The sequence below is a fragment of the Spinacia oleracea genome, chromosome 6 (genome assembly GCF_020520425.1).
Source record: "Spinacia oleracea cultivar Varoflay chromosome 6, BTI_SOV_V1, whole genome shotgun sequence".
In the NCBI taxonomy this organism is placed as follows: Eukaryota; Viridiplantae; Streptophyta; class Magnoliopsida; order Caryophyllales; family Amaranthaceae; genus Spinacia; species Spinacia oleracea.
The window spans coordinates 112996106-113022793 of NC_079492.1; the positions used below are offsets into that span (position 1 = coordinate 112996106).

General features: G+C 39.7%; 1 long non-coding RNA gene across 1 annotated transcript; it reads left to right on the forward strand.

The window, feature by feature from the left end:
- Positions 1-1454: 1454 nt before the first annotated feature.
- Positions 1455-25446, forward strand: LOC110795573 (uncharacterized). The gene is made up of 3 exons (XR_002535330.2): positions 1455-1592; positions 1679-1782; positions 25306-25446. It is a non-coding gene; the product is annotated as an uncharacterized lncRNA (long non-coding RNA).
- Positions 25447-26688: the final 1242 nt, after the last annotated feature.

The following is a 26688-nucleotide window of genomic DNA, read 5'->3' on the forward strand; positions in this document are numbered from 1 at the left end:
TGCTAATATATAATATGACTATCATTAATATTAAAATATACTACATCATGTATAATAGTAACTATATATTTTTAATAGTTACTATGTTATCATTTTGTTCTTTTTATGTTTTTTTTTGTCTTTATGTTATTAGTAATAAGAGTGACTATATTATTATGACAGTAACTATATGACTATAACAATAGCTATATTTGCATTTCGGCGAATATCTTACCATCATTAATTCTAAGAGTTACTGTATGATGCATAATAGAAACTATATGTTTTACATAGTTACTATGTCATTTTTTCACACTTAAATGTTAAATTATTAACTTAGTTTATATATTATTAATTCAGAAATACAAAGAAGATTCATCTAGAATTGAAGTCGGGCGAAGAATAACTTCTGCAAGGAAAACAAAAGCAGGAGAAGAAGAAGAAGAAAATTCTGACAACAATGAAAACCAAGGACGTGGTAGAGGAAGAAGAGGACCCGGACGTGGAAGGAGATGACGTGCTACTATATTTTTTGAAAGAGTTAATAGTAACTCTAGAATATAAAGAATTACTATATGATATAGAAGAGTAACTATTTCTATACGATATAAATATTTACTATATGATATAAAGCAGTCAATATCTTTGTGTATACATTATTAAGTAATTGAATTCTTATCAAAATGACATCAAAAAATTATTGTACTCCCTCCGTCCCTTAATACTCGCACCAGTTTGACCGGTGCGGAGTTTAAGACATTTGAATTGACTTATTAATTTAATGGGTGTTAGTTGATAGCGGGGTATTTTTTTAATATAGTTAGTGGGAAATGTGTAAGGGGTGGGGAGTAGTGAGTGAGGGGTGTGGATTTTTAAATAATTTTTTGAAGGAAGTAGGGGTGTAGGTGGGGTAGTAGGTAAGTGTGAGAAATAATATAATATTGATAAAGATTTCCATTTATAGAAGCGGTGCAAGTATTAAGGGACGGTCCGAAAAGGAAAGCGGTGCGAGTATTTAGAGACGGAGGGAGTATGACTATTAGAGTAATTATATTACAGTACAACTATATTAACTGAACAGTTACTATATGATCTTTGCAGTAACTATGTCGCATATATTAATAATTATATTGTTAAAATTTACTGTATGACTAGTAGAGTAACTATATTGCATATAAGTAAACTATATCAACGTAAGAGTTACTATATAGGCCGCGAATTTTTTGGATCACGTAAACATTGCTTGTCCATGTCATCTTTAAAAGCTGTAAAATACCTAAAATACTCTGGTCCACACTAATAATAGTGTGGACCTGGTCCATGCAAGTGAGATTGCTTGTTTTTTCACTCCATCAAAACTTGATATTCCAGTATATATTGTAATGTGCCCACCGTATTCTAAAGCTAGCTGTTGGGCCTTGTAGCATTAGGCCTACCAATTCAAAGTATATATACTTTCCTCATATCAGAATTCCTGACATGGATTTCCGAGTTTTCCTTGTGTTAAAAAATTGGAGTTGATCGTTATTGATGTAGCAGATGGTGATGACAAGCTTGTTGCTTTGATCTCTTTGATTGAGGCATGCCCTTTGTTGCATACTTTCAAGTTGGAGGTATACGTAGCTTATTATTTATTTAGCTTTGTGTTTGTATGTTGTGAGTACATAAGCAAAACATTAGCGTTGAATTGGTTTTGCAGTTACAGCGTTGGATTTAGCCAAGAGAGGCGATGTCTGCTGTAAAGGATAAACAAATCAACGCAATACGCGCACATCAACACCTTAAGACTGTAAAGTTTGTTGGGTTTTGTTAAGATATTAGATATTATTCTGTGACCTGTAGAGTCCTAACTATGGTATGTTACCTAATGTGTAACCTAGGGTTTAGGTAACTGAATTGTACTATATATACGTGTGTGATTAATGAGAATGATACGAGATTACACAATATTTGACATGGTATCAAGAGCCTAGGTTAAAAACCCTAGATTTTTTTTTCCCGCACGAGTTTGAGAGAGTTTGAGAACAGCGAATTCCTTCGCTAGTTGAGTACTGAGATATTAGGAATTACAAATTCCTCGAGTATAACAATGGGTACCGAAGAGGAGCCATCACAAAAGACAGTTGCCGCCGCCGTCGACCTAGACTATTATCTCGGGTCAGGCGACGACCCCGGTATTGTTATCACCCCTGTGAAACTGAGAGGAGCATCGAACTACGATGAGTGGGCCAAAGCCGTTCGTCGCTCGATGATTTCAAAATTCAAATTTGGTTTTCTTGATGGTTCTGTGAAGGAACCCATTACGGACGCGACGAAGATGAAACATTGGATTGCGGTCAATTCGATGGTGATGTCTTGGATCACAAACACCATAGACGAGAGTTTGCGTTCGAATCTGGAAGACTTTGATATTGCTCACGAGTTGTGGAGTCATTTGAGGACGCGGTATTGCATCGTGTCGGGCACTAGGGTTTGTCATATTAAGATGGCTCTGAGTGGCTGCAAACAGGGCACGTCTGAGGGTGTTATGGAGTACTATGGCCGCTTGTCAAAGGTATGGAAGGAGTACGTACAGTATGCACTAGTGCCAAGGTGTATATGTGCGGGTTATACGTGCAACATAGCGAAGCAGGTGGGGGACATTCATGATGAAGATCGTCTGCACTATTTCTTAATTGGTCTAGATGATCACTATGAAGCCATTCGTGCACAACTGTTAGCAAGATTGCCGTTGGCAGGCCTCGACGAGGCGTACCAGACGGTTATGAATACCGAGACCATGCGCGCCAAGGTAACGAGAGGTCCGGAGAGTGTCATGGCTTTCAAGGTCGAGAGTAAGGCTCGGTCGAGGTCGGGAGATGCGAGTGACAGATTTTGTGGTCATTGCAACCGTGAGGGTCATGAGGAAGAAACTTGTTATCAGCTGATTGGATTTCCCGAATGGTGGGATGAGAAGAAACGAGGTGGAAGAGGGCCTGGTCGAGGAGGCAGGCCGTCGGTTAGAGGAGGCAGAGGAGCTCGTGGGGCAGCGCCGTCGACCAGTGGTGTCGCTCATGCTAATGCCGTGAGCAATGCTACAGGAGGGGCGACAACCACTGTCACGAGTGGAGGCGGATCGCACGGAGCAGTGACGACAACCAATCATGAGCTTGTTGGTGTGACGAAGGAGCAAGTCCAGCAAATTGTTGACATCTTGTCACGACCACCAAACAAGTTGCAAGGTAATCTTGATTTACGATGGATTGTTGACAGTGGAGCCTCACGTCATGTGACGGGTGATATTTCTGTTAGGTTATGATACATATGAATAAACATAAATCATGCGGAAAAACCATAAAGCCAGGAAACATATTATTTACACATAATCATTTAGCATAATTCAGATGCATACACTTTGTAGCGTGCCCTCCCTAGCTGCGCCCGAACCGAACAAGAACAAGTCTTTAGGACTCCAAGTGTCGTCCCTCCGTAGATAGTCCACAGCACGTCCGGATCCGCCTTAAGCTTGACCAACTAGAATCGCCCTTAAGGTTACTAGGATTTTCGGCTATTTGGGTTGCAAGTGTTTGGCTGATTTTTGCTTAAAAATCTTACCTTTGAATACTTCAAAAATCCTCTGTTAAATATGTGACCCTAGGCCCTTATTTATAGAGTTTATGGAAAGGAATTATAATCCTACTAGGATATGGATTTATTAATTAGAATCCTATTAGAACTCTAAATAATAAATTTAATCTTTTAGGATTAGGATTTAATCAATGCACGAATTCCGATAGGATTAGGATTCGTTACGAACACGAGGACACACACACGCATGCACGCCCGCACGCAGGCCTTGCGGCCCACGCCGAGCGCACAACGCATGCGGCCTCGCAGCCCATCAGCTTCGTGCGCGCCCGCCAATGCTTGGCTGGGCCTGGTCGAGCACTTGGCGTGTGGCTTGCTGGGCGTTGGCCTAGCCTCGTGCTGGGCCTTCGTCTAGCAAGCCTCGTCCGATGCTAATTCGTACGACACGCTTTCCGATTAAATTCCCGAATCCGAAATTTATTTCCGATACGAACAATATTTAATATTTCCGATTCCGGAATTAATTTCCGTTTCGAACAAATATTTAATATTTCCGTTTCCGTTTCCGGAATTATTTTCCGATTTCGATAATATTTCCGATTCTTACAATATTTCCGTTTCCGGCAATATTTCCGATTCTGGCAATATTTCCATTTCCATTAATATTTTCCGATACGTACCATGTTTCCGTTTCCGGCAACATTTACGACTTGGATAATATTTATATTTCCGATACGATCCATGTTTCCGTTTCTGGCAATATCATTGTTTCCGGAGTATTCATTTGCTTGCCTTTGACGATCTCAGCTCCCACTGAAACCAAGATCCGTCGATTCCAAATATCCATGGATGGAGTATTTAATGCCATTAAATACTTGATCCGTTTACGTACTATTTGTGTGACCCTACGGGTTCAGTCAAGAATAAGCTGTGGATTAATATCATTAATTCCACTTGAACTGAAGCGGCCTCTAGCTAGGCATTCAGCTCACTTGATCTCACTGAATTATTAACTTGTTAATTAATACTGAACCGCATTTATTAGACTTAACATTATATGCATACTTGGACCAAGGGCATTATTTCCTTCAGTCTCCCACTTGTCCTTAGGGACAAGTGTGCATTTCCTAATTCCTTTGTCGCTCGATGCTTTCTCTTGAACATAAGGTAAGAGTTGTCATCCATATTATGTCCAGAGGTGTTTCTCGGTTTCAGAGTTCAACTGATCAAATAAATAGATAATCATAGCCTATGATTCATCTGAGCACGGCCATGCATTTTACAGTTTCTAGTTCTCCGAGTGGCCTTGTACAACTTTTAAGCATCTCATCCCGATTCATGGGAGGACAATCCCAATCTTGCGATCTTGAGATTAGACTTCGTTTGATAGGTGATTACCTTAGCGTTGCCTTTATAGCCTCCTTTTACGGTGCGACGGTTGGTCAACGTCAAAGTAACCAGTTCTCAAACAAGTAATCTCAAATCACTCAGGTATTGAGGATTTAGTGTCTAATAATTTTAATGAAATTTACTTATGACAGATTTTCATCTCTTACAGTAAAGTTTCATAGGTATGTCCGATATTAGTCTCCCAAAGTAAGTATCTATGCAAATGATTACGAAATTGCCATGTCCACATAGTTCAAGAAACAGAACTACTAGTCATTTTGCATTCTAGTCGTCTAACGTTTTCTATGCGTCCATCTTTATAGAAAACTCCGACCAGGGACCATTTTCAACTTTTGACATTCAAGTTCACTTGATAGACATTTCTTAGTCACATGACTGGTCCTGACAGTCTATCTTGAATATTTCGTCAAGTTGAAGGGACTCGTCATTTAATAAACCACAAATTAAATGGAAAATGAATTTCTATTCATTTATTGTGAATGATTAACCAATAATGTTTTACAAAGAATTAAACTCTAAAACTTTAAAACATTAAACAAGGACATCAAAGCCATTCTCCAATATGCTTGATTCCCATAGCTGCAGTGTGCGAGTTGTGCTTCGCCTGCGGCAGAGGTTTAGTCAATGGATCTGATATATTGTCATCAGTTCCAATCTTGCTTATCTCGACTTCTTTTCTTTCAACGAACTCTCGTAGAAGGTGAAATCTACGAAGTACATGCTTGACTTTTTGGTGGTGTCTAGGCTCCTTTGCTTGTGCAATAGCTCCGTTATTATCACAATACAGGGCTATTGGTCCTTTAATGGAGGGGGACTACACCAAGTTCACCTATTAACTTCCTTAGCCATATAGCTTCCTTTGTTGCTTCATGTGCATCAATGTACTCCGCTTCAGTTGTAGAATCCGCAATAGTGCTTTGCTTAGCACTTTTCCAGCTTACTGCTCCTCCGTTGAGGCAGAAGACAAACCCAGACTGTGATCTGCAATCATCTTTGTCTGTTTGGAAACTTGCGTCCGTATAGCCTGTAACAATTAATTCATCATCTCCACCATAGACCAGGAAGTCATCTTTGTGCCTTTTCAGGTACTTCAGAATATTCTTGGCAGCAGTCCAATGTGCCTCTCCTGGGTCTGACTGGTATCTGCTCGTAGCACTGAGTGCGTAAGCAACATCCGGGCGTGTACATATCATAGCATACATTATTGAACCAATCCATGATGCATATGGAATCCCATTCATTCGTTTACGCTCATCAAGTGTTTTTGGGCACTGAGTCTTGCTTAGAGTCATTCCATAAGATCGACATGGGTAGGTAGCCTCGCTTGGAGTCTGCCATCTTGAACCTATCAAGCACCTTATTGATATAAGTGCTTTGACTAAGTCCAATCATCCTTTTAGATCTATCTCTGTAAATCTTGATGCCCAATATGTACTGTGCTTCTCCTAGATCTTTCATCGAAAAACATTTCGCAAGCCAAATCTTGACAGAGTTCAACATAGGATTGTCATTTCCGATAAGTAATATGTCGTCGACATATAATACTAGAAAAGCAATTTTTCTCCCACTAACCTTCTTGTATACACAAGATTCGTCTGCGTTCTTGATGAAACCAAAGTCACTGACTGCTTCATCAAAACGTATATTCCGGCTCCTGGATGCCTGCTTCAATCCGTAGATTGATTTCTTTAGCTTGCATACCTTTTTAGCATTCTTTGGATCCTCAAAACCTTCAGGTTGTGTCATAAACACAGTTTCTGTTAAAACTCCGTTTAAGAAAGCGGTTTTGACATCCATCTGCCATATTTCGTAATCGTAATATGCAGCGATTGCTAACATTTTCCGAATAGACTTTAGCATTGCAACTGGTGAAAAGGTTTCATCGTAATCCACACCGTGGACTTGCCTGTAACCTTTTGCAACCAATCTAGCTTGGAAAACTTCAAGTTTCCCATCCTTGTCCTTTTTCAGTTTGAAAACCCATTTGCTTCCAATGGCTTGGTAGCCATCTGGCAAATCGACCAAATCCCAAACTTGGTTTTCAGACATGGAGTCTAATTCAGATTGCATGGCTTCATGCCATTGCTTGGAGCTAGGGCTCGTCATAGCTTGTTTGTAAGTCGCAGGTTCATCACTTTCAAGTAATAGAACGTCATAGCTCTCGTTCGTCAAAATACCTAAGTACCTTTCCGGTTGAGATCTATATCTCTGCGATCTACGCGGGATTATATTTCTAGATTGACCATGATTCTCACCAGAAACTTCTAAAGATCTCTGAGTTTCATCCTGAATGTCATCTTGAGCATTCTCTAGAGTTTGTTGTTCGACTCGAATTTTTCGAGGTCTACTTTTCTCCCACTTGTCATTTTGGAAATGTGATCCTTTTCCAAAAAGATACCATCTCGAGCAACAAACACCTTGTTCTCAGATGTATTGTAGAAGTAATACCCCTTTGTTTCCTTTGGATAGCCCACAAGGATACATTTGTCAGATTTTGGATGAAGTTTGTCTGAAATTAATCGTTTGACGTATACTTCACATCCCCAAATCTTAAGAAATGACACTTTTGGAGGCTTTCCAAACCATAACTCATATGGAGTCTTTTCAACAGCTTTAGACGGAGCTCTATTTATAGTGAGTGCGGCTGTATTTAGTGCATGTCCCCAAAATTCTATTGGAAGTTCGGCCTGACCCATCTTTGATCGAACCATGTCTAGCAAGGTTCTGTTCCTCCGTTCCGACACACCGTTCCATTGTGGTGTTCCAGGAGGAGTCAATTCTGATAGAATTCCATATTCTTTCAGATGGTCATCAAATTCATAGCTCAGATATTCACCGCCTCTATCAGACCGCAGTGCCTTAATCTTCTTGCCTAATTGATTCTCTACTTCACTCTGAAATTTCTTGAATTTGTCAAATGATTCAGACTTATGCTTCATTAGGTAGACATAACCATATCTACTGAAGTCATCAGTGAAAGTGATAAAGTAGCTGAAACCACCCCTAGCATTTGTACTCATTGGTCCACATACATCTGTATGGATTAAACCCAATAGTTCAGTTGCTCTTTCTCCAACTTTAGAGAAAGGTTGCTTTGTCATTTTGCCAAGTAAACATGATTCGCACTAACCATAATCCTCTAAGTCAAATGGTTCTAGAATTCCTTCCTTTTGAAGTCTTTCCATGTGTTTCAAGTTAATATGGCCTAATCGACAATGCCACAGATAGGTGAGATCTGAATCATCCTTTTTGGCCTTTTTGGTATTTATGTTATAAACTTGTTTGTCGTGATCTAATAAATAAAGTCCATTGACTAATCTAGCAGATCCATAAAACATCACTTTAAAATAAAACGAACAACTATTGTCTTTTATTAAAAAGGAAAATCCCTTAGCATCTAAGCAAGAAACAGAAATGATGTTTTTAGCAAGACTTGGAACATGGAAACATTCTTCCAGTTCCAAAACTAGCCCAGAGGGCAACGACAAATAATAAGTTCCTACAGCTAATGCAGCAATCCGTGCTCCATTTCCCACTCTTAGGTCGACTTCACCCTTGCTTAACTTTCTACTTCTTCTTAGTCCCTGTGTATTGGAACATAAGTGTAAGCCACAACCAGTATCTAATACCCAAGAAGTTGATTTAACAAGTGTACAGTCTATAACGAAAATACCTGAAGATGGAACGACTGTTCCGTTCTTCTGATCTTCCTTTAGCTTTGGAAATTCTTTCTTGAAATGGCCAATTCCATCATAATAAAGACAGCTTGATGTGGACTTGTCCTGCTTTTTAGCATTGCCCTTGAACTTTCCACTTTTCTTGAAGTGTCTCCCTCTAGCCTTGAGTAAATCTTTGGCTTCACAGTCGAGTACTATCTCAGCCTTTCTGACAAGGTGAACAAACTCTGCAACTGTTTCTTCTCTTGGTTCACTTAGGTATAGTTGCTTGAAGCGACCAAACCCACTGTGCAGTGAATTGAGCAAGATTGAGACTGCCATCCTTTCGCTTATTGGTGTTCCTAGCAGACTTAGGCGATCGAAATATGAAAGCATAAGATCCACATGGAACCTTAGTGGGACGCCTACCCTTTGTTTAGTGCGAAGGAGCTGAACATGTGTTTATTGGACCTCCATCCTATAACACCTGTTGGGAGAACTAACCTTTAGACCAGACATTGATTCAATCAACTCATGGACGTTCAGGTCCCTGTCCTCCGTGCTTCCACGACAGGTATCCCTCAGATTCTTGATGAGCGTAAAAGGTTCATAAGCTACAAACCTTCTAGCCCATTCATCAGGGATATTGCTCAGCATGAGACTCATAACCTTTTTGAGATCCGGATCCCAGGAAGAGAATATTTCAGGGGTCATGTCTCTGGCATAGTAGCTTGGCATGGGATGTAACAGTACATACTCAAGTCCATTGAGTCTGACTATTTCAAATAGCTTAGCTTCCCATTCAAGAAAATTTGTTAGGTTCAGCTTGACCATAAGCTCAGAACCCATGATGATGTTTTGATTGTTGTTTGCCATTATAAAAACTACAATTGAAAAGAATAAACAAATAAATAATCATTCACAGTTTCTCTTAATAAACTTAAATTCTAGCATACATGCATAATTCAATGTTCATTAAGCATTTTATTCAAGTTATGTGTTCCGGCAGGTGTGAATAAAATGATTCCAAGATCCTAAAAACCATTGAAGAATTAAGCACATTATGTATTTAGACTCAGTTCTAAAATCTTTTAGGTAAGCAAAAGCCTTTTGCTAATAGTCTAGAAACTACTCTTGGTTGATAGGTACGTCTAAGAACTCATTAGGTAAACCTATCGATTTTGCCACGACATAAAAGGACTCCTTACTTATATCGTTGAGTTTCACCAAAACTAACATGTACTCACAATTATTTGTGTACATATAATTAAATAAACGCAATTTGCAATTAATTACGAAAATTAATCACCCCTTTAATTCTTTGCAAATTTGTAAAATTTAACCATGTTCATGTGTGAGGGGGTCGGAAAAGCACGAGGCTAATGCGTGACCTCGTCCCTCGTGGGTGTGACGTTTCTTTTTGTCAAATCAAGTGTAATTGGATTTCCTGTGAGTTTACACCCAATTGACTAGTAATATAGGAGTCGCCATTCAGTTTTTAATGACAATGAGAAAAACTGACAAAATCCGGTTATCATGACATAAAGGGAGTGCAATTATGTTTGACCACGACGGCCGTAGGTTCCCTTCTGATCCCTGGTGTGGGGATCTCTCAACATACACCCGCAAGGTAGAGATTGAGGGTTCGGGGGACTGTAACTACCGAGAGGAGTACTCGCTCGTCGATAACTCCAGAGGCAGGATATCCTTACTAGCTCAGCATAAATAATTGAAGGGACATGCGTTAACTATTAAACTAATCTGAGTTGATTTTAACAATATGCAACATATAATACTAGATCGAGCGCGATTATCTGATTTAGATTGTATTAAGGGACCTAGCATGATAATTCAATTTCCCAAAAATATTATCTTTATATGGTGTGATAGAACAATCAGATTTAATTAGTTTAACAGTTCATAAAAGTGCGAGGAAAGCAATTAAATCATGCGAAGGGGCACATTACGACGCACCCTTGAGAGGAGCGTCACAGTTCTCAGAAAACTAACCACTTTGACTTTGCTATTTCTCCTTTTATTTAATGAATCTCAAGTTACGGGACAGGATACGTTCTGTTCGATTTTTGGATCGATTGCGACAGAACGCGTGATCAATTTCGCAGCGTGAGGCTTAAGCTTAGGGGTTGGAGTCAATATTCAGAATATGAATTGTGTTTTGTGTCGAACTTGGGGCTATATTTATAGAAAAGAGTTCGTGGAAAGATAGAATTGTAGAACTCTAATCCACGAGGAATTAGGAAAGAATACGTCCCAGGTAATTTCAGCGCCCAGGGCTGGGCGCCGAAGATTTCGGCGCCCAGAACCAGGCGTTGAAAATAGGGTCTGGGCCGTTTCTTTGTCAGATTCGGACTCTTAGAATCCGGAGTGCATGAGACTTAATCGAGTCTTTTAGTGCGTATTAACTTTATGACGGAATGCGTCTGGGCCCGTTACGAACTCTAGGCTCGTTAGGATTTTAATTAATACGTAACCCTTATTTTCGAATCATATTAGGAATAGGATTCTCTCGCAATTTCTATCTCATTTAGGATTTATGTTGGAGTGAAACACCTAATTCTGACAGGTTTCTATCTTTTATGACTTGCCACTTTTAACAACTGCCTATTACGGCAGTTACTATTTTTAGCAGGTTTCCATAAATAGCAGGTTTCGGGTGAAATGAAAAAGGGTGATTGAGATTCGTTATTTTATAGGAGATGCGTTGTCAAGTAGAGATTTATGTTTTCATCATCGAACCTTCCCTTTCGGGAATGGGGACAAAAGTAGGTGTCTACATCATGCAATTTAGATTATGAAAATAATAAGAGGCTCGTGATACCACTGTTAGGTTATGATACATATGAATAAACATAAATCATGCGGAAAAACCATAAAGCTAGGAAACATATTATTTACACATAATCATTTAGCATAATTCAGATGCATAGACTGTGTAGCGTGCCCTCCCTAGCTGCGCCCGAACCGAACAAGAACAACTCTTTAGGACTCCAAGTGTCGTCCCTCCGTAGATAGTCCACAGCACGTCCGGATCCGCCTTAAGCTTGACCAACTAGAATCGCCCTTAAGGTTACTAGAATTTTCGGCTATTTGGGTTGCAAGTGTTTGGCTGATTTTTGCTTAAAAATCTTACCTTTGAATACTTCAAAAATCCTCTGTTAAATATGTGACCCTAGGCCCTTATTTATAGAGTTTATGGAAAGGAATTATAATCCTGATAGGATATGGATTTATTAATTAGAATCCTATTAGAACTCTAAATAAAATATTTTATCTTTTAGGATTAGGATTTAATCAATGCACGAATTCCGATAGGATTAGGATTCGTTACGAACACGAGCACACACACACGCATGCACGCCCGCACGCAGGCCTTGCGGCCCACGCCGAGCGCACAGCGCATGCGGCCTCGCGTCCCATCAGCTTCGTGCGCGCCCGCCAATGCTTGGCTGGGCCTGGCCTTGCGCTGGGCCTGGTCGAGCACTTGGCGTGTGGCTTGCTGGGCGTTGGCCTAGCCTCGTGCTGGGCCTTTGTCTGGCAAGCCTCGTCCGATGCTAATTCGTACGATACGCTTTCCGATTAAATTCCCGAATCCGGAATTTATTTCCGATACGAACAATATTTAATATTTCCGATTCCGGAATTAATTTCCGTTTCGAACAAATATTTAATATTTCCGTTTCCGGAATTATTTTCCGATTCCGATAATATTTCCGATTCTGACAATATTTCCGTTTCCGGCAATATTTCCGATTCCGGCAATATTTCCATTTCCATTAATATTTTCCGATACGTACCATGTTTCCGTTTCCGGCAACATCTACGACTTGGATAATATTTATATTTCCGATACGATCCATATTTCCGTTTCCGGCAATATCATTGTTTCCGGAGTATTCATTTGCTTGCCTTTGACGATCTCAGCTCCCACTGAAACCAAGATCCGTCGATTCCAAATATCCATAGATGGAGTATTTAATGCCATTAAATACTTGATCCGTTTACGTACTATTTGTGTGACCCTACGGGTTCAGTCAAGAGTAAGCTGTGGATTAATATCATTAATTCCACTTGAACTGAAGCGGCCTCTAGCTAGGCATTCAGCTCACTTGATCTCACTGAATTATTAACTTGTTAATTAATACTGAACCGCATTTATTCGACTTAATATTATATGCATACTTGGACCAAGGGCATTATTTCCTTCAATTTCAATTCTGAGAAATATCAAAACATCAAGAAATCAACAGGTTGTGTTACCAGACGGTCAACCTGCAAATTCAAATCAATATGGTTCGGTGGTCATGGAGGATGGTTTCGTGCTTGATAACGTTCTATTTGTGCCTAAATTGAACTGCAATTTAATTTCTGTAACTCAATTAAGTGACGAATTACATTGTGCTGCTCAATTTACTAACAAAATGTGTGTTCTTCAGGACCGCTCGACGAGGATGGTGATTGGCGTGGGTGATCGACAGGAAGGACTATATTTTTTCTGTGGGGCTCCGAGGGTTCGTGTGCTAGCAGTGGAGTGTGTGGTCGACGTGTGGCATCAACGTATGGGGCATCCGTCGGAAAAAGTGTTGCAGTCTCTTCCTCCTGTGAGTCATAAGATTAGGAAGAATAAAAACATTTGTGATGTATGCCCGCGGGCGAAACAATGTAGGGAGAGTTTTCCAAATAGTGATAGTCATGCAAGTCGCCCATTCGATCTTGTTCATCTTGATTTATGGGGGCCTTACAAAACACCCTCGTCGAGTGGGGAGAAGTATTTTCTTACCATTGTGGATGATTATTCTAGGGGTGTGTGGATTTATTTATTGTGCAATAAAGTGGAAGTTGAATCGTCGTTTCTTAATTTTGTAGCCATGGTTAAATGTCAGTTTAATCAATCCCTGAGGGTTGTTCGTAGTGACAATGGTACTGAGTTTAATTGTTTGCAAGGTTATTTCCTTCAAAATGGGATTTTGTTTGAGTCGTCGTGTGTTGGGACACCTCAACAGAATGGGAGAGTCGAGAGGAAACACCAACATATTTTGAATGTTGGGAGAGCGTTACGGTTTCAAGAGAATCTTCCTATAAGATTTTGGGGGGAATGTAGTCTGGCTGCGCACTTGATCAATCGTACACCTACACCGGTCCTTGACAATAAAACCCCTTATGAGATGCTATTTGGAAAACCACCATCATATGTGTCTATCCGGGTATTTGGGTGTCTGTATTATGCGTATAATCTCCGGAGTAAAGGGGATAAGTTTGCGTCTCGTGGTCGCAAATGTGTGTTTCTGGGTTACCCGTTTGGCAGGAAGGGATGGCAACTGTACGACCTAGAGACACACGAGTTCTTTGTCTCAAGGGATGTCAACTTTCATGAACGGACGTTTCCATTCGCAGACACGTCGACTATGTTGCCTGCAATGTATGATGGTGATGGGGTGCTTGACCAGTGGGGTTTGGATGAGAGTGGGACTGGATGTGCTCAGGAGGTGTCGCCTGCAGGTGACAATGAGGAAGTGTCGTCACCTGCAGGTGCCACTGAGGAGGTGTCGTCGCCTGCGGGTGACACGGAGGAGGTCTTGTCGCCTGTGAGGGAGGAACAACAACATGATACACCTAGTCGAGTGGAATCAGACATCGTCTCATCAATGACAGGTGTGGATGAGACGATGGGTAGTGATGAGAGTGAGACAAGGCAGTGTGTGGAGGATACGGAGTTAGGAAGGGGGAAGCGTGCGAAGTTTCCGTCGACAAAGCTGAAAGACTGTGTGATACATACAATACGGGAAAAATATAGTACTTCCGACAAAACACCTACGGCGTCACCACCCTCAGGTACTCCTTATCCTATCACATATTTTGTTAATTATGAGCGTTTTTCGTCAAAGCACAGGCATTATATAGCAGCATTGCAAGAAAGGCAAGTTCCTAAGAGTTTTAAACAAGCGATGCAGCATGAGGGGTGGCGTCAAGCAATGGCTGCTGAAATCGACGCGTTGGAGGAACAGGGGACATGGACGTTGGAAAATTTGCCGGAAGGGAAGAAAGCACTGGGGAGTAAATGGGTGTATACTGAGAAGCGTGATGAGATAGGAATTTGTTGAGACTGAAGGCCCGATTGGTATGTCTAGGGAATCATCAGGAGGAAGGGTTGGACTATAATGAGACATTTGCTCCCGTCGCGAAGATGGCGACAGTTCGAACTTTCCTAGCTGTCGCTCCTGTCAAACAGTGGGACGTGCATCAGATGGACGTACACAATGTTTTCTTGCATGGTGACTTGGAGGAAGAGATCTATATGAAGATTCCTCCTGGATTCCAGAAGAATAACTCTAACAAGGTGTGTCGAATGAGAAAGTCGTTGTATAGATTGAAACAAGCACCTAAATGTTGGTTCCAGAAGTTGTCGACGACACTGGCGCACTATGGCTTTCGACAGTCGCTGTCGGATTATTCGCTCTTCACTCTGTCTAAAGGTACGTTGCAGCTGAGTGTGCTCATTTATGTGGACGACATGATTATCGCAGGCAATAACAAGTTTGCGCTTGAGAGTTTTAAGGCATACTTGAGGGAGTGCTTTAAAATGAAAGACCTCGGGGGTCTGAAGTCCTTTCTTGGGTTAGAGGTGGCACGAAGTAGTCAAGGGTTCTATGTGTGTCATAGAAAATATGCCCTCGACATCATCTTAGAGGCCGGATTGTTGGGAGCAAAGTCTGTGGACTTTCCCATGGAACAGAATCATAAGTTGGCATTGGCAGACGGGCCAGACCTGCCGGATGGTGAGCAGTATAGGCGTCTGATCGGATGTCTGGTTTATTTGGCTGTCACGCGACCAAACGTCGCTTACTCCGTACATGTCCTATCTCAATTTATGCAAGCACCAAAGGAGGCACATTGGGAAGCAGCTTTGCGAGTAGTGAGATACTTGAAGAAGGCCCGGGTCAAGGTATACTACTCCGGTCGGATAGTGCGTTGTAGTTGGAGGGGTGGTGCGATTCGGATTGGGCGGGGTGTCCAATGACGCGTCGGTCGGTGACTGGATGGTTTGTGTCACTTGGTATGTCGCCAGTTTCTTGGAAGACCAAGAAACAACATATTGTTTCTCGGTCGTCTGCTGAGGCAGAATATCGGTCGATGGCAGCTCTGACGTGTGAGTGTTAGGTTATGATACATATGACAATTCATGAATCATGCGGAAAAACCATAAAGCCAGGAAAACATATTATTTACACATAATCATTTAGCATAGTTTAGATGCATACTCTTTGTTGCGTGCCCTCCCTAGCTGCGCCCGAACCGAACAAGAACAAGTCTTTAGGACTCCAAGTGTCGTCCCTCCGTAGATAGTCCACAGCACGTCCGGATCCTCCTTAAGATTGACCAACTAGAATCGCCCTTAAGGTACTTAGGATTTTCGGCACTTTATAGGCAATTGTATGACTGAATTTTGCTCTCAAAAACTCACTTTGAATACTTGAATGCTCGATGTAAATATGTGACCCTAGGCACCTATTTATAGAGTTATGGAAAAGGATTTGGAATCCTATTAGGATACTAATTTATTTAATTATAATCCTACTAGGACTCTAATTAAATAAACTAAATATTTTAGGATTAGATTTAATCATATGACAAATCCCGGTAGCTTTAGGATTCGAGTAGCACACAAACACACACGCACGCACAGCAGCCCACGAGGGGCGCCATGCGCGCGCCCGCAGCCCGCGAGCTCGCAGCCCACTGCCGCAAGCCCACACGCTGCCGTAGCCTTGGCGCGCGCTGGGCCTGCCTTGCGGTGGGCCTGGCGCAGCCTTGGCTGGTGCGTTTGTGGCGCGCTGGCTTGCTGGGCGATGGCCCGGCTTCGTGCTGGGCCTTCGTCTGGCAGGCCTCGTCCGATGCTAATTCGTACGATACGCTTCCGATTAATTTCCCGATTCCGGAATTCATTTCCGATACGAACAATATTCAATATTTCCGATTCCGGAATCAATTTCCGTTTCGAACAAATATTTAATATTTCCGTTTCCGGAATTATTTTCCGATTCCGATAATATTTCCGATTCTGACAATATTTCCGTTTCCGGCAATATTTCCGATTCCGGCAATATTTCCATTTCCGATAATATTTTCCGATACGTACCATGTTTCCGTTTCCGGCAACATCTACGACTTGGATAATATTTATATTTCCGATACGATCCATATTTCCGTTTCCGGCAATATCATCGTTTCCGGAGTATTCATTTCTTGCCTGTGACGATCTCAGCTCCCACTGAAACCAAGATCCGTCGATTCCGAATATCCATAGATGGAGTATTTAATGCCATTAAATACTTGATCCGTTTACGTACTATTTGTGTGACCCTACGGGTTCAGTCAATAGTAAGCTGTGGATTAATATCATTAATTCCACTTGAACTGAAGCGGCCTCTAGCTAGGCATTCAGCTCACTTGATCTCACTGAATTATTAACTTGTTAATTAATACTGAACCGCATTTATTAGACTTAACATTGAATGCATACTTGGACCAAGGGCATTATTTCCTTCAGTCTCCCACTTGTCCTTAGGGACAAGTGTGCATTTCCTAATTCCTTTGTCGCTCGATGCTTGCTCTTGAACATAAGGTAAGAGTTGTCATCCTTATTATGTCCAGAGGTGTTTCTCGGTTTCAGAGTTCAACTGATCAAATAAACAGATAATCATAGCCTATGATTCATCCTAGCACGGCCATGCATTTCACAGTTTCTAGCTCTCCGAGTGGCCTTGTACAACTTTTAAGCATCTTATCCCGATTTATGGGAGGACAATCCCAATCTTGCGATCTTGAGATTAGACTTCGTTTGATAGGTGATTACCTGAGCGTTGCCTTTATAGCCTCCTTTTACGGTGCGACGGTTGGTCAACGTCAAAGCAACCAGTTCTCAAACAAGTAATCTCAAATCACTCAGGTATTGAGGATTTAGTGTCTAATAATTTTAATGAAATTTACTTATGACAGATTCTCATCTCTTACAGTAAAGTTTCATAGGTCTTGTCCGATACTAGTCTTCCCAAAGTAAGTATCTATGCAAATGATTATGACATTGCCATGTCCACATAGTTCAAGAAACAGAACTACTAGTCATCTTGCATTCTAGTCGTCTAACGTTTTCTATGCGTCCAATTTTATAGAAAACTCCGACTAGGGACCATTTTCAACCTTTGACATTCAAGTTCACTTGATATACATTTCTTAGTCACAGGACTGGTCCTGACAGTCTATCTTGAATATATCGTCAAATTGAAGGGACTCATCATTTAATACTAAACCAAGATTAAATGGAATATGAAAAATACATTTCATATATGATAAATGTTCAACCCCTAATGTTTTACCACCATGGGCCTCAAACCCATCTTCTAAAACAGTTCATGGAATTCAAAGCTATGCTTGATTTCCAGTGCTACAATGTGAGTGTTGTTTCTCACTTGTTGCATAGGTTTAGTTATCATGCTTTGCCAATCTTAATATCCTTTTCATCGAATGTTCTTCGAGATATGATGATAAGAACTTTTGAGTATGTTTATTTTGTGATCTAGTCTTTCTTGCTACATTAGTGGTTCTACGCATTTTGCAATGAAGAACCATTAAGTCAACAGACATGTGATCTTCCCAAGTTCAATGAAGAACTCATATAAACAACTCTTTTTTATTGCTTCTTAGGCAATAAGTACCTTTACTTCAACTTTATAGGTTGCTAGTGATGCTTTGTTTGGAATTACTTATCCAAGCAGTTCACAGATATGTGGAATACTTTCCAGCTGTATCTTAGAACATAGAAATTAATATTTTAATTTCCCACGCAACAACTCATGGTCTCCAATCCATGTTGTCATTTCGAAACACGATGCTCTTTAGCTCGTCCTTGTCAATGGTTAACTCCAAAGGGTCTTTTCTTGATCCTTTGCCAGTGTTTATGCGTGTAGCATCAATATTTAGCATATCTTTATTTCCTTGAATCAAGAACTATTCCTATGTACCTTTTCAAGTACCATAAGTATTCTTGATCTCAATCTAGTTGATCTTCACTTAGATCAATAGAGACTGGTATATGTTCGTCATGCCTAAAGTCATACGATACGTTTTTGGCGATCCTCATATTATATCATACATGATAAATTCTTTTGCAGAATAATTCTCAATTGAATTGTATTCATGTAACTTTAGCTCATTCAATTTCAGTAGATACTGAATCCAGCTAAATTCTTTGACATATAATATAGGTTAAGAATCTCACTTAGATCCTTTGATGTTTTAACTTAGTAAATGCTTATACATAGGGGTGTAAACGAGCCGAGCCGAGCCGAGCTTTACCCTGTTCATGTTCATTTAACTTATGCGAGCTCGAGCTCGAGCCCGAGCTTTTAACCGAGCTCAAAAATCTGTTCAAGCTCGGTTCGTTTAAAAGATTTTGTGTTCGCGAACTGTTCGTGAACGGCTCATTTATTAATCGATCCGAGTTTATAAACGAGCTTTTTTCATGAACGAGTATTCTTAAACGAGCTTTAGAGTACAACCACTTGAAAATCTAACAAATTATAATCATATCTAATAATAAAAATTAAAGTACATTACTTTATTTGATAAACAAACTAATAATTTAGAAAGAGTCAAAGAGCACTAATTTAGCAATTAAAATTTTATTTCAAAGTATTTTTATTCTATTATAGATTTCAAAAGTCAAAAACATGATTTTTATTTAATTTGAAAAACGTATATATGGTAAAATATGATACATAACATAATTAGACGAACTTGTTCACGAACATAAATGAACGAGTTGTTCATGAACTTAAATGAACGAGCATACCTATGTTCATGTTCAAGCTCGTTTATTAAGCGAGCTTCAAAAGTTGTTCAAGCTCGGCTCGTTTAATAAATGAACGAACATGAACGAGCTTTAAACGAGCCCGAGCCCGAGTAGTTTATTGACCGGCTCGGCTCATTTACACCCCTACTTATACATAGTTCAAACATTCTTTTACTTAGATTTATTCACATGGGTCGAATATCTCCAATGGAGTATTTCGTGTTTGATTTAGTAAATGCCATTACTTAATCCAAAACAATATTATAAGATCTTTGTAAATAGATCTTAGTACCCAGTATGTACTAAGTTTCGCCTTGGTCCATCATTGATGAATAATTTCAAATCTAAGTCATTAGCATTTGAATGTTATTTCACAATAGAGAGATATGTGTGTGATACACACAGGACCAATTAAGTTTTATGTACTCCCACTAAACTTCTTATATATCTATAAGAATCATGTACATTTTATGAAACTAAAATACTTATTAGCTTCACTAAAATACATTTCTAATTCCCAATTGCTTGCTTAAATCTGTACTTAGATTTTATAAACTAGCTTTTCTTTTCAAGCATTTATTTGGATCCACAAATCCTATGACATACCATGTACATAGTTTCTTCCAACATTTGACTGAGGAAGATGTTTTGTCATCCAATTGCCATATGTACCAATATGCAATCATTGCTTGAATTATAGACTTAAGCATTACGATTTTGCATGAGGTTTCAACACAATCCACATCGTGAATTTGCTTGTAACCTTTAGCAACTAATCTAGCTTTGTGTGTGAACACAATTTCATCTTTGATGGTTTTTATCCTTAAAACAAACTTTGCAACCAATAGGTGTGAAACTATTCTTGCAAATCAACAAAATTTCAATTTTGTCATCAAAACATTGAGTATGTTTTATGGCCTCTAACCATTTAAAACATTTGAGTCTATATATGGCCTCTAACCATTTTAGGGAATCTGGGTTTCGTCATAGCTTTCTTACAAGTCACAAACTCATTAATCTACATGATAATAGTTTGACTGCAAGTTGTAGGTTTCTTCACTATCTAATGGAAGAATCGCATAGCTTCAATGACCTGAACTCCATGTTTCTTCACTATCTAATAGAAGAATCTCATAGTTCCAGTGACTTGAACTCTATGCCTACTAGGGTATAGAACATCAAACAATAGAATATCAATAGCCACTTGAAAGTCCTTTGAATATTCTGTTCTCGTTGAAGCACTTGTAAAGTCTTCTAAGAGATGTCTATTCTTTAAAGCCACTTCTAAAGTCCTTAAAGAATAAGTTCGGATTTTCTGAAGCACTTCGAAAAGCCTCCGGAATGTCCGTTTATGTTTGTTGTTCGCCTCGAAGACTTTCGAGGTCTATTTTCTCCCACTTGTCATTTTGGAAACGAATCTCCAAAAGGACATTATTTCGAGCAAACAAACATTATGTTCTCAAAAATTCGTGGTAGAAACAATACCCTTGTGTCTAATTTGAATAAATCACAATGAAACATATATCTATACTTGGGCCTTAGTTTGTCGAATGACAAACACTAAGCTCCCACTGAGTTTAGGAACTCTCTAGATATATTTTATGAAAAGTTATTCTGAAATTACTTTTCAATAGCTTTGACGAATTTGGTTTAGTTTGGTGGTAGTTGAGTTTTAGAAATTATAGGAAAAGTCTTTATGATCCATCATTGATCGAATCAAGTACTAATTGACTTCGATTATTCCAACGTAGATATGCCATATCTTATGGAGCTAGATTGTGAAATTACAACACACAATCATTGATGATCATATTTGGTCTCAAGTAATCATCAACATGATCTAACCTAGATCTTTATGATTTCTTGCCAAGTGGATTTTATACTTCTGAATCTTTGAACTAGCCAAACAGATTCAACTTATATCACATTTGAGTAAATAAACCTATATTCACTCAAATCCATGTGAAATAATAAAGTCATAAAACCTTTCTTTAGCTTTGAACTCTATCGTCTAGGCGTTCTAACAATAGTTCATATTCTTTGTTACTTTCAACAAGTAAGACTAGTTGTCTTAAATTGATTTAGAAATCAATAAACTTTCAAAAGTCCATCAAAATAGAGCTTTTGAATGTTAACTTATTGATATGGTCTAAGCAACAATGCCAAAGATTAGTGGAACTCAAATCAAGGGGTTGATTTGAACCTAGTAAAGTTCTTTAAAGAGTTGTTTGTTTTAATCAAGCATATTGACTCATCCCGTAAATGACCATTTCATTCAAATAAACAAACAAACAAGCATTGTTTTTGTTCTTCTGAATGTGAGTCTTTCTGTGTTTGAAGCAGAAATTTAGGTATGCTGATTATGGAACAAAATAACCATTTAGTTCCAGCCTTTAAAACAAACTAGATGACCCTACAACTAATGTAGCATTGCCATGCTTCATTTCCCACTTGTAGGCCATTAGTGTAGCCTAGCTTCCATTATTTGAGTTATTACCGAAGTAAGAACCTCAAGCGGTATATGATACCAAGGAAGTTTGATTCCTAGGTCACTTCTCTTTAAACATAAACTTATAGGTAGAAACGGAATTATAAATTCCTTTCATTTGTTCCTTTGTTTTCCTATTTCTTGTACCCTTTCTTATAGTCTTAAGAATTGAATTCTTTAGTGTTGACTTTTATACTTTGTTAGACATCGCTACGTCGCATCGCTGCTGCTGCTCTCCTTCGCAAGGCATCACGCGAGCTGGTGCTCGCTGCGCGCGCCAGCACTCGATGCACGCGAGCCATCGCTCGCTTCATGCGAGCCAGCGCTCGCTGCGCGCGCTCGCCAGCGCTCGCTTTATGCGGGCCATTGCTCGCTCGCCAGCGCTCGCTGCGCGATGCATCGACACTGGGCGTAGCACTCGTGGCACGCGAGCTTGCGCTCGCTGCGCGCGAGGCTCCGCACGCTTGCGCGATGCAGTGCGCGCTGTGGCGCAGCTCGCTTGCTGCCCACACGCGACTTCTGTGTCTTGCTTTCGCCCTCGCCCATTCGTCCATTGCTCACAGCCCACGACACAAGGCAGGGCTGCTGCCTTGTGCTCGTGCACCATGGCCTTGCTCATTGCATTCGTGCCGCATGGGCGACGAGCTCCCTTGCTCGTCGTCACATGCCCGCACTATACAACACCCCTTAAGGGTAACACGTAGCGTCCATTGCTTTGTGCGTGCAAGTTATATGAGCGAATCGCATAAAATTTAAAAAATTTATATTTAAAATTAATGACAAATTAATAAATAATATTAATTTCATAATTTTAGTGCGAAAAATCGAAAATTTATTATTCAATTGATTTCCGATTAACATGGATTCAAGTCTAGGTCATAAAAATTTAAAATTTAACATAAATTTACAATTTTTATGGTGGTTTTTAATCATAGGTATCTAATTAAATTATAATTAATTATGAAAATCAAATTAATTCTAAATTATTCTAATTTTCAACAAATTAATCATAATTACAAATTAGATTGCATAATTAACAAGGCTAGGCATTCAAACTTGTTAAACATATATAGTAGGTCAATCAAAAATTCAAGATTTATCAACAAGAATCGCAAATATTTAATTTAACATCTTAAATTTACGAAATTTTGCATTCGAAAAACTAAAACCTCCGAAAAGTCATAGTTAGGCTTCGAATTTGAGAATTCTGGGTTCGGCAGAAAAATATTTTTTTTTTTGTCAAAATTTTAGAATGCCTTTTACATGCGGAATTGACACAAAAATCACTCGATTTGGATGAGTAACGAAGAAACTCCCGAAAAATTGCGTACGTATAATTAAATAAACGCAATTTGCAATTAATTAACAATTACGAAAATTAATCACCCCTTTTAATTCTTGCAAATTTGTAATATTTAACCATGTTCATGCAAATTTAGATTATGAAAATAATAAGAGGCTCGTGATACCACTGTTAGGTTATGATACATATGACAATTCATGAATCATGCGGAAAAACCATAAAGCCAGGAAAACATATTATTTACACATAATCATTTAGCATAGTTTAGATGCATACTCTTTGTTGCGTGCCCTCCCTAGCTGCGCCCGAACCGAACAAGAACAAGTCTTTAGGACTCAAAGTGTCGTCCCTCCGTAGATAGTCCACAGCACGTCCGGATCCGCCTTAAGATTGACCAACTAGAATCGCCCTTAAGGTACTTAGAATTTTCGGCACTTTATAGGCAATTGTATGACTGAATTTTGCTCTCAAAAACTCACTTTGAATACTTGAATGCTCGATGTAAATATGTGACCCTAGGCACCTATTTATAGAGTTATGGAAAAGGATTTGGAATCCTATTAGGATACTAATTTATTTAATTATAATCCTACTAGGACTCTAATTAAATAAACTAAATCTTTTAGGATTACATTTAATCATATGACAAATCCCGGTAGCTTTAGGATTCGAGTAGCACACAAACACACACGCACGCACAGCAGCCCACGAGGGGCGCCATGCGCGCGCGCGCAGCCCGCGAGCTCGCAGCCCACTGCCGCAAGCCCACACGCTGCCGTAGCCTTGGCGCGCGCTGGGCCTGCCTTGCGGTGGGCCTGGCGCAGCCTTGGCTGGTGCGTTTGTGGCGCGCTGGCTTGCTGGGCGATGGCCCGACTCGTGCTGGGCCTTCGTCTGGCAGGCCTCGTCCGATGCTAATTCGTACGATACGCTTCCGATTAATTTCCCGATTCCGGAATTCATTTCCGATACGAACAATATTCAATATTTCCGATTCCGGAATCAATTTCCGTTTCGAACAAATATTTAATATTTCCGTTTCCGGAATTATTTTCCGATTCCGATAATATTTCCGATTCTGACAATATTTCCGTTTCCGGCAATATTTCCGATTCCGGCAATATTTCCATTTCCGATAATATTTTCCGATACGTACCATGTTTCCGTTTCCGGCAACATCTACGACTTGGATAATATTTATATTTCCGATACGATCCATATTTCCGTTTCCGGCAATATCATCGTTTCCGGAGTATTCATTTCTTGCCTGTGACGATCTCAGCTCCCACTGAAACCAAGATCCGTCGATTCCGAATATCCATAGATGGAGTATTTAATGCCATTAAATACTTGATCCGTTTACGTACTATTTGTGTGACCCTACGGGTTCAGTCAAGAGTAAGCTGTGGATTAATATCATTAATTCCACTTGAACTGAAGCGGCCTCTAGCTAGGCATTCAGCTCACTTGATCTCACTGAATTATTAACTTGTTAATTAATACTGAACCGCATTTATTAGACTTAACATTGAATGCATACTTGGACCAAGGGAATTATTTCCTTCAGTGAGTTGAAGTGGTTGAAACAACTACTACGCGACTTGGGGGTGACACACGACCAAGGCATGAGGATGTACTGCGACAGTCAGTCTGCGTTGCATATCGCACAGAATCCGGTGTTCCATGAAAGGACAAAACACATCGAGTCAGATTGTCATTTCATTCGAGATGCAATCAAGGAAGGGATCATCAGTCCGTCGTACGTGTCGACAAAGGTTCAGTTAGCAGATATCTTCTCCAAAGCGTTGGGGAAGGCGCAATTTGAGTTTTTTTTGAACAAGATATATGGGCATTCGAGATCTACATGCTCCACCTTAAGGGGGATGTTAAGATATTAGATATTATTTTGTGAATATTCTATAGAGTCATAACTATGGTATGTTACCTAGTGTGTAACCTAGGGTTTAGGTAACTGAGTTGTACTATATATACGTGTGTGATTAATGAGAATGATACGAGATTACACAATATTTGACAGGTTTACCGGGAGCGCATCTGCATCCGAGCTTGCGCTTTGTCTGGCTGAGCATGCTCCCTTGCTGAACAAGTTCATTTTTAATCCTCGTTGTCCATTATTAACTGTATTTCCAAAACAAGTAGCGTACGACACTCAAAGACAACAAATTCATAGAGCTTGTGTTGATGTGGTCATTCTATGATATTTACTACAAGGATTTCAGTTTCGTAGTCTCATTGCTTTAATTTATCACAAAGAGCAGGGACCAAACATGGTTTATAAAATACTCTAAAAATGATTTCATATGTAATGGCTACTTTGGTCTGTATAACCACTTTCACATTATAATTGATCTTTCTGCTATAATTTTCCTTTTTTTAACCATAGAAGGTCGATTCTCATCCATTTTTAGTTTTTAAGGTGGTATATATGCCTACATTTGACCTCGTTTCCGGTGTCATAAGTGTCAATGATGAAACTATAACCCACTCGTTGGCATGGAATGCACTCTGATTAGTTGAATAATCATACTCGACTGACTGAAGAGACCATCCGGAGCAGAGCTGTTAAATATAGTAACTTCCATAAAAAGCAAGTGTCCTAAAATAGGTTGGACACGTATTTATTCGCATTCGCATCCCGATACATCTTAATACATGGTCACATCGTTACAAGGATTGAATGTGTACGCGTGCAGCACGCCAGCAAGCGTCACAGTGCCCTAGTGCTTCCCTTCATGCTCTAGAATAACATAGCTTGAATCATAACATTTAACGAACTCACAGTTCTTTCGCACAATACATGTAAATGTTAACCCAAATTACTTAAACATGCTCACAAGTGCTTAGAATAAGCTCGTTAGCTCGTTGGAAAATGATACGTCCTTACAAACTCAAAGTTAGTCTTATAAAATATGGATCATGCACATTACATGGATGTATAGACCTTGGAACAAGCTTTCCATAAATTTATCATAAGCTAAAATCCCATTTAATCTCCCTGTCCCACATTACTCATTACACTTATGTTTGCACAAAATTTTAGATGATAAGTAGTTGTTTGCTTATGAATTGTTATTTTAGGAGTTAGTGCGTGGGGTATTTTTTTTAATAGAATGAGAGAGAATGGGGGGACAAAACTTTTTCTAGTTGGAAGAGAGAGACAATATAATAATTGTGGGGTCTTTCCTAATTTAGAAGTGTAACCAGTAATATGGGTCATGCGAAAAAGGAAAGTGTAACAAGTAATCTATGACGGAGGGAGTAAAATGAAAGAGTTATAAGGCTTTACATGGTGTAGTGGGTTTTTTCGTACTCTTTCTTTTTTGTATTTTCCCCTACGGAGGGCTTTGTATGTTTTTGGATTTCGAAGGAATCGCCACCAAACAATTTTAAGGGTCTCGTT